This window comes from Triticum dicoccoides, chromosome 5B, assembly GCF_002162155.2.
Source record: "Triticum dicoccoides isolate Atlit2015 ecotype Zavitan chromosome 5B, WEW_v2.0, whole genome shotgun sequence".
In the NCBI taxonomy this organism is placed as follows: domain Eukaryota; kingdom Viridiplantae; phylum Streptophyta; class Magnoliopsida; order Poales; family Poaceae; genus Triticum; species Triticum dicoccoides.
The window spans coordinates 159753386-159762844 of record NC_041389.1 but is presented as its reverse complement, the minus strand read 5'-3'; positions in this window follow the sequence as shown (position 1 = coordinate 159762844).

Here is a 9459-nt window from a genome sequence, read left to right as displayed (position 1 = left end):
GCGCATCGGCTGCCCGACGAGGGGCAGCTCATCCCCACCCCCAGGCCTCATGAGAGGGTCGTATTCCTTCCCCACTTCCTCCGTGGACTGGGCTTCCCACTTCATCCCTTCGTCCGGGGGCTCATGTACTACTACGACCTGGACTTCCACGATCTGGCACCAAACTTCATCCTCAACATCTCGGCATTTATCGTCGTGTGCGAGGCCTTCCTCTGCATCCAGCCCCACTTCGGCTTGTGGCTAAAAACCTTCAATGTCAAGCCAAAGGTGGTGAAGGGCATCCAAGCGGAGTGCGGAGGCGCCATGGTGGGCAAAATGCCCAACGTCGTCTGGCTCGAGGGTGCCTTCGTGGAGTCCGTCAAAGGGTGGCCATCGGGGTGGTTCTACATCACCGAGCCGCGGGACCCTAAATGGGCAGCGGCCCCCGAGTTCAGATCTGGTATCCCCATGCAGCTCACCTCCTGGAAAGATAAGGGCTTGCTATGGGGTAGTTCGGAGGAGCTGACAGGACTCCAATCCTGTCTCCAGACCCTGGTGAACAAGAAGCTTAAGCTTGTCAACGTGATCCAGGTCATGCTCGTCCGCCGGATTCTCCCCTGCCAGCAGCAGGCCTTCAATTTGTGGGAGTTCGATCCAGCACAGCACCGGACCCTGAGCGGGCTCTTCGACACGATGTACGAAGCTGCCTGGAGGGTGTTGTTCAAGGGCGGAGAAGCCCCCGCGTCCGCAACTGAAGATCGCGGATTCAGCACCAAGCACCCGGCCGGCGAGGTAAGCTTCGTTATCCTTTACGGGACACTTATTTCTTTCATAGTTTGACTCTATGTGGGATCTAAAACTCCCAATGCCTTTAACAGGACTGGCAGAGGACGTCCGGACAGGTCGACTGCCCGGCTCCCCTTCCCGAAGACCCAGCGGACACCCGTTTGACGGGGTTGCTGGTTCCGGCCCTTTACGTGGTGCCGGAGAAGAAGGCCAAGAAGAAGGCCACGGGAACCCGAAGGAGTTCCCGGCGCCAGGTGGTATCGGACTCGTCGTCCGATGGCTCCGAGGCAGACTCCTTCCCCGAAGACGAGGAGGAGAAAGAGGACTCTCCCCAAGAGGGGGGAGAGCGGAAGAGGAAGGCTTCCCCAACGGGGGAGGCCGAAGGGTCCAAGAGGGGAAGGACCCTTCCTCCGGACAGCTCCGCCAACGCCGGCGACAGCGACGAGGTGTGGCCCTCAAGGGCCAAGCCCCCGGCAAGATCGTAAGTATCAGGATTCCTGAATGATTAATAATTTCTCTTTTGTGCCACATAGTGTCCTTCTAATGCCGCATACAACCTGTAGTCCGGCCGAGGATGATTTTCCCGCTTCTTCGAGCGGGTCCTTGGCTCCGTCGGATGTGGATTCCATTCCGACTGCCTCCACCCCTCGTGATGCTGAGGACGCTGAGGTGGGATCCCAGGAGGGGACCCGCCAGGAGGGGGAGGCTTTGGAGGTGCCACAGGGCAACCTCCCGAACTTCGTGCCGGACTCCGCACCGGAACCCGTAGTGGTTCCGGAGTCCGGCAGGCGGCCCCTTCGTAAGAAGGGCAAGACCGTGACACCGGCGGCCTCCATCCAACCGGAGGCGCCGGATAACTTGTTGGAGGCGCTCAACGGCGCTTCCATCAAGGAAGAACACCGCACTATCATGAGTGCGGTGATTCAGAAGGTTCAGCTCGCCAAGAGCGGGCTGACCGAAGCCTGCAGCAGCCTTCTAACAGGCTTTGAGGTAAGGAGTTTCTTTTAAATATGTAATGTAATACCGCATAGACAGTAGCCCCTGATGCTCGGTTCGGTGTTCGAAAAGAAAAGCCGGACTGAGGATCTAAAAAGATATACGCAGGAGTTCTAAAAATTATGTCAATATGGGATTGCAGGCTGCGCTGCTGACCTCTGCCGCATTGACTGCGGACGTCGGTGCTTTGAAGCAGGACCTCGAGCGGTCCAAGAACGAGCTCGGCCTTGCCAAGAAGCAGCACGAGGACAAAGAAGGTGAGTAACACTGTATTAAATTTGTACCTTACAGAAAAGGATTTTGGTTGCCATAGAAATAACAAGGATAACTTGGGCACTGCAGGGGCCACGAACGAGGTGGCGGCCCTGAAGGAGGCCGTGTCCGCGGCCGAACGTAATGCGGTCGCGGAACGAGCGGAGCGAGAGAAGCAGGAGGCGCGGGTGGCGGAGGTGCGGCAAGAGCTCCAGGCTCTCATGGAAAAGCATGAGAGTTTGGAGCACGACTCGAAGACTCGAGAGTCCGAGCTTGCCTCGGCTCTTGAGAGTGCCAAAGCCGCTAAGGCCGAGGCCCATAAGGCCCTTCAGGAGATTGAGGCGATGAAGAAAATAGCGGCGGGTAAGGCATTTGTCATGCAAAGCAAGCATGTGAATATGAATTACCTGTTACTTACCCGGATTTGGAGCTCTCCAGGAGCGTTTGCAGATCTGCCTCGCAGCGTGTCCGATGCCGCCACATTCTACCGGGCCGAGGAGGGGAGCTCGACGGAGAAGGTCTTATGGTCTCAGTATGCTGAGGCTAGACATCTGGTGCCCCTTAGCGACCAACTAAAGCAGCTGGTCGAGCTCCACAAGGTAGCCGAGCAGGCTATGAAGGGCCTCATAGTCCGGCTGTGGCCTGAAGAGGCCATGCCTGGGAGCTACTTCGGCCTCGTGCGGCGGCTGGTGGATGCGTGCCCCTGGGTGGAAGTCATCAAGCGCTCCGCCTGCATTGAAGGTGCCCGTCGGGCCCTTGCCCGCGCAAAGGTGCACTGGGGAAGGCTGGATGCTGAGAGGCTTCTAACGGACGCGCCACCAGCGGGCAAGGAGTATCATACGCCCGAAATGTACTATAAGAGTGTCCTGAAGGGTGCCCGCAAGATTGCGGATGAGTGCCCCAAAGATGTAATTTTTGAGTAGACTCGTAATGTGTTATCCTGTGCGCTGAAAACTTTGTTCATATGCGCTAAGCAACGCTTATTAATTTAAAATATTAACTTCCGTGTGGCCGTTTATCAAATCTGAGAGATGGCAAGTCATCGGCTTCAGCCCCCATGCCACGACTGCTGGGGTGTTCGGGATAAACTTGAGCGCTCTTGTTCCCATTTTTTGGGTCCATCTAGGGAGGCGCTCAACACAACGAACCAGGAAACCGGACTTATAACGCTTGAACACTCTCACTTAGCCATAGAATTCTATAATTTTAAATTTCGGCGAAGCCCCTAGTGTTCGGAAGACGGAGTTCGGGGCGCTATCCACGCCTGGGCCGGACGAAGCCGGTTCCTCGCTCTAAGCGGCATAAGTCTTTAGGGACTCGAAAAGATCTCTCAAACAGCGACCAGCTCTCGCATTATCATGACGGTCAGTTTTAGCTTTCTCCACTGAGGCACTCGCCCAGCTCAACCGGGGCGCAATCGCAGTGGTTCTCCTAGTGCTACCTTAGCCGATAGAACGGAACGTAAGGTACCAAAACATGGGAGCCGGGCAAACCCAACTATTGACCCAAGACATGATTCGGAGCCGATGCATATAATGCTATAAGTTCGGGGTGCCGCACTTGTGAAAGTGTTCAGACTTATCACACCATAATGTGGGGAACACAAGCCCCTTGTGTATTCGGTCGTACCAAAGTGTACGGATGCAAGATGTCATAAATGAACATATATGTAAAAAAAAGGAATGCAATTATAAGCAAAAGGTGTTGCATTGTTTATTCAAGGAATTCTGCTATGAGTGCAGAACGATACAAATAGTGCAGTAAGCAAGGGTTTGGACTATTAGACATGTCCCCCTCCAGGGGTAGGCTGCGGAATGGTGTATTAAACAGATTTAATGCTCATAATGGAGACCACCTAAGTGTTCGTCATAGCCATTGTCCCTCCCTGGCTATTGCATCGTGAGTTCGGCGGATCTACTGCCGGACAGGGCCTCTGGTGAACGGAGTCCTGCGAAAAAAAAGGAAAAAAAAGGTGACACACTTGGGAGCCCCTGGTGTGGTTGAGCCGCACTCTGGGCTTGTCGTGGTCGTGCCCCTCCCCCTGTGCCCATGGTATCTCCAGAGCGTAATGATGTATGCGAAGGGCTCGTCTTGCAATCATGCAAGGGCTGGGGTAGGGGCCGCATTGCTACGCGTGCTCAGAACGTGCCAGGTGGTCTTGATGTATGTTACTCCAGGTGCGTTTAGCCATGTCCGGTCGTTTAACGGCCGGACTGGAAAATTGCCTTAAGAGGCTGCTCTGTACTTCTGCCGCGAGAGCCGCTGTGTGTTCCTCTGTTCGGAGGGAGCGTTCAGTGTTTCCGTTGACCGTGATGACTCCACGAGGACCTGGCATCTTGAGCTTAAGGTATGCATAATGCGGCACCGCGTTGAACTTTGAAAACGCGGTTCTTCCGAGCAGAGCGTGATAGCCACTGCGGAACGGGACTATGTCGAAGATTAACTCCTCGCTTCGGAAATTATCCGGGGATCCGAAGACCACTTCCAGTGTGACTGAGCTTGTACAATTGACCTCAACACCTGGTATGACGCCTTTGAAGGTCGTCTTTGTAGGTTTAATCCTTGAGGGGTCTATACCCATCTTGCGCACTGTATCCTGATAAAGCAGGTTCAGGTTGCTGCCGCCGTCCATCAGGACTCTAGTGAGGTGAAATCCATCGACGATTGGGTCTAAAACCAATGCGGTGAATCCACCATGGCGGATACTGGTGGGGTGGTCCCTTCGATCGAAAGTGATCGGGCAAGAGGACCATGGATTGAACTTCGGGGCGACTCGCTCCATCGCATATACATCCCTAAGTGCACGCTTCCGCTCCCTCTTGGGTATGTGGGTTGCGTATATCATGTTTACCGTCCGCACTTGTGGGGGGAAACCCTTCTGTCCTCTACTGTTCGGCGGCCAGGTCTCGTCCTCGTCATCGCTATGCAGCCCCTTGTCATTGTTTTCGGCAATTAACTTGCCTGCCTGCTTGAATACCCAACAATCCCTGTTGGTGTGGTTAGCTGGCTTTTCGGGGGTGCCATGTATCTGGCAAGAGCGGTCGAGTATTCGGTCCAAATTGGATGGACCCGAAGTAGTTCTTTTGAATGGCTTCTTCCGCTGACCGGGTTTAGAGCCTCTGAATCCGGCATTGACTACCGTATCCTTAGTGTTATCGCCGTTAACGCGGCGTTTGTTTTTGTTGCGACGCGACCTACCATTGTGGTCCTTGTCGTCCGGACTGCCAGAATTTTTGCTGAGATTGTTACTGCGGGCTAGCCAGCTGTCCTCCCCCGCACAGAAGCGGGTCATGAGTGATGTGAGGGCTGCCATGGATTTCATCTTTTCCTGTCCTAGGTGCCAGGCCAGCCACTCGTCGCGGATGTCATGTTTGAAGGCTACGAGGGCCTCTGCATCTGGGCAGTCAATGATTTGATTTTTCTTTGTTAAGAACCGTGTCCAGAACTGTCTGGCCGATTCGTCTGGCTGCTGAATTATATGGCTTAGGTCATCGGCATCTGGTGGTCGCACATATGTGCCCTGGAAGTTGTCGAGAAATGCGGCTTCCAGGTCCTCCCAACACCCATTTGACTCTACTGGCAGGCTGTTAAGCCAATGCCGAGCTGGTCCTTTAAGCTTGAGTGGGAGATACTTGATGGCGTGGAGATCGTCACCGCGGGCCATATGGATATGAAGGAGATAATCTTCGATCCAAACCGCGGGGTCTGTTGTGCCATCGTAGGATTCAATGTTCACGGGTTTAAACCCTTCAGGGATTTGATGATCCATTACTTCATCTGGGAAGCATAGTGGGTGTGCGGCGCCTCTATATTGAGCAATATCACGACGTAGCTCAAGAGAGCTTTGTCTGTTGTGTTCGGCCCGGCCGAAGTTGCTGTATCCGGTGCGACGGTAGTTGTCGTGGGTCGTGGGGCGCCCATGTGATCCGTAGATAGATCTTGATTGTCTTGCCTTATCCTCCAATATATCCCGCAAGTCCGGCGCATTCCCCCGTGGCTTCGCGCTTTTCGAGCAGTGCCGGGGTACGGTTCTGGCGGAGGGCCTAGATGCCTCTCTATCGCGGCCACGAGGTGGTCGGTCTGCCGTATTGTGCACTGGTGATGAAGGTTTGTATGCTTCCTCCTCTAGTCGGGGGAGCAACTTGCGTTTTGGGTAGCTTAGGGGCATTCGAGTTCATACTCTTCGGCCGCTAGGACCTCGGTCCAGCTGTCGGCCAGCAGGTCTTGATCAGCTCGAAGCTGTTGCTGCTTTTTCTTTAGGCCGTTCGCCGTGGCCATTAGCCTGCATTTAAAACGCTTTTGTTCGACGGGATCCTCGGGCATGACAAATTCGTCGTCGTTGAGGCTTGCCTCGTCTCCGGCGGGAGGCATGTAATTTTCATCCTCCTCGTCTGCCGCTCTCTCTTGGGGGCTGGCTTCTCCGTCCTCCTGTGCTGAATCTTGCTGGAGGGGGTTGTCTTCGGCACTCTCTGGAGTGTTATTATCTCCGGTGCCGGAATCTCCATTCTTGCTGTGGCGGGATTTAGAGCGGCGCCGCTGACGTTGGCGCTTGGGCTGTTTCTTAGAGGAATCTGCCTCCGCTGCTTCTTCGCCATCCCCATCCTTTGGGGTGTCCACCATGTATATGTCGTATGACGAGGTGGTCTTCCAGTGCCCTGTAGGCGCTGGTTCTTGATCGTCTCCGGCATCGTCGTCCATACCGTCGATGTCTTCGGAGTCGTAGTCTCGCATGTCAGTTAGATCGTCGACAGTAGCTACAAAGTGGGTGGTGGGTGGGCGTTGAATTTCTTCATCGTCTGCATCCCAACCATCCTGACAGCAGTCCGGCCAGGGCTCTCCTGATAGCGAGAGATACTTTAGAGAATTCAGGATGTCGCCAAAGGGTGAGTGCTGAAAGATGTGTGCAGCGGTGAACTCCATGATCGGCGCCCAATCGGATTCGATTGGCAGGGGCGCAGGAGGCTCGGAGTCTGGCACCTCGGAGTCACGAGCTTTGCAAAGGACAAGGTTGGTATTCGGCTCCATTGCCGTAGAGGTTGCAGCTCCCGAGGCGGTGTCCAGCCACCTGACCTCGATCTACGCGGTCGGCTCCGAACCATGGGTCGGAGCGGATTCGTGTGCGGCCTCCAAGGTACTGTCCGGCGGCAGAGCTAGATCATACCCATCGTGACAATGCGGCACGCTCGGCTGTGGCTCAAACCCATCGAAGATCAAGTCTCCGCGGATGTCAGCCGTGAAGTTTAAGCTTCCAAATCTGACCTGATGGCTAGGGGCATAGCTTTCGATCTACTCCAGATGGCCAAGTGAATTGGCCCGCAGTGCAAAGCCGCCGAACACGAAGATCTGTCCGGGGAGAAAATTCTCACCCTGGACTGCGTTGTTGTTGATTGAAGAAGCCATCAAGCCTATCGGTGACTACACAGAGGAACTCTCAATGAAAGCACCAATGTCCGTGTTAAAACCGGCGGATCTCGGGTAGGGGGTCCCGAACTGTGCGTCTAGGCTGATGGTAACAGGAGACAAGGGACACGATGTTTTTACCCAGGTTTGGGCCCTCTCGATGGAGGTAAAACCCTACTCCTGCTTGATTGATATTGATGATATGGGTAGTACAAGAGTGGATCTACCACGAGATCAAGGAGGCTAAACCATAGAAGCTAGCCTATGGTATGATTGTTGTCATGGTTGTTCATCCTACGGACTAAAACCCTCCGGTTTATATAGACACTGGAGAGGGCTAGGGTTACAGAGAGTCAGTTACAATGCTAGGAGATCTACATATCCGTATCGCCAAGCTTGCCTTCCACGCCAAGGAAAGTCCCATCCGGACACGGGACGAAGTCTTCAATCTTATATCTTCATAGTCTTGGAGTCCGGCCGATGATGATAGTCCGGCCGATGATGATAGTCCGGCCGAGGACCTGGAACCAAACCGAATGATCTTCCACGGCATCGTACCCGGCCTCTCCTATTGTCCAATTGGCCGGGTCCGGCTCGACGTCCCGTTCGGTGACAGCAACCACTTCTGGCACGAACCAATCTAGTTGAAGGTGGTGGACCAGTCTAGCGCGTACCACGCACTGTTGGGCCGACCCGGCTCGCCAAATTCTTGGTGGTCCCCCATTACGCGTATCTGAAGATAAAGATGCTAGGTCCAAAGGGCCTCAGCACCATTACCAGTGACTACCACAAGTCCTTGGAGTGCGCCCGAGACGGCGCCAAGCTGGCCGAGTCATTGGTCATTGCCGAGGAGCGGCGCCAGCTCGACCGGATCGTCCCCATGGCAGGCGAGGCCTCGGCCGCGTCGATCCCAACCAAGGACCCAGCTGACGAGGCCGCCTTCAAGGCCTCCAAGGAGACCAAGAAAGTGAAGCTGAACCCGGAGGATCCCAGCTGCAGCAAGTACGTTGTCATAGGCGCCCGCCTCGACAGCAAATAGGAAGGCGAGCTCGTCGACTTCCTTCGTGAGAATCGGGATATCTTCGCATGGACCCCCAAGGACATGGCAGGTCTCCGGAGGAAGTACGCCGAGCACAAACTTCATGTCCACAAGGACGCCAAGCCTGTCCGTCAACCCCTGCGACGTTTTTCCGAAGAAAAGAGAAGAACCATCGGCGAAGAGGTTACCAAGCTTTTCGCGGCCGGCTTCATCATGGAAGTGTTTCACCCCGAGGGGCTGGCCAATCCATTCCTTGTCCTGAAGAAGAACAAGACCTGGCGCATGTGTATCGACTATACCAGCCTCAACAAGGCCTGTCCCAAGGATCCGTTTGCCCTCCCGCGGATCGACCAAGTCATCGACTCGACCGCCGGGTGCGAGCTCCTGTCCATCCTGGACGCTTACTCCGGCTACCACCAGATCAAGCTGGACCCGGCCGACGCCCTGAAGACGTCCTTCATCATGCCCTTTGGGGCGTATTTCTACATCACCATGTCGTTCGGCTTGAATAACGCCATCGCCACCTTCCAACGCTGCATGCAGAAATGCTTGCTGTCGCAACTCGGCCACAATATCCACGTTTACATGGACGACATCATGGTGAAGACCAAGCAGCACCTCATGCTCCTCAACGACTTGAAGGAAACATTCGCCAACCTCCGCGAATACAAGGTCAAGCTTAACCCGGAAAAATGCGTTTTCGGCTCCCGGCCGGAAAGCTACTCGGCTTCCTCAACTCGGAATGCGGCAAGGTGAACCGCGGAGAAAATCAAGGCCATCGAGTGCTTGTGCAAGCCGGCTCGGCTGCGCGATGTCTAGAAGTTCACCGGCTGCGTGGCCTCGGTCAGCCAGTTTCTAAGCCGGTTGGGCGAGAGGGAGCTACCCCTGTACCAGCTAATGAAGAAGATGAAGTCGTTCGAGTGGAACGACCAGGCAGACGAGGCCTTCCAAGACCTCAAGCGTATGCTCTCCACCGCACCAGTCCTAGACGCGCCGACCGACAAGGA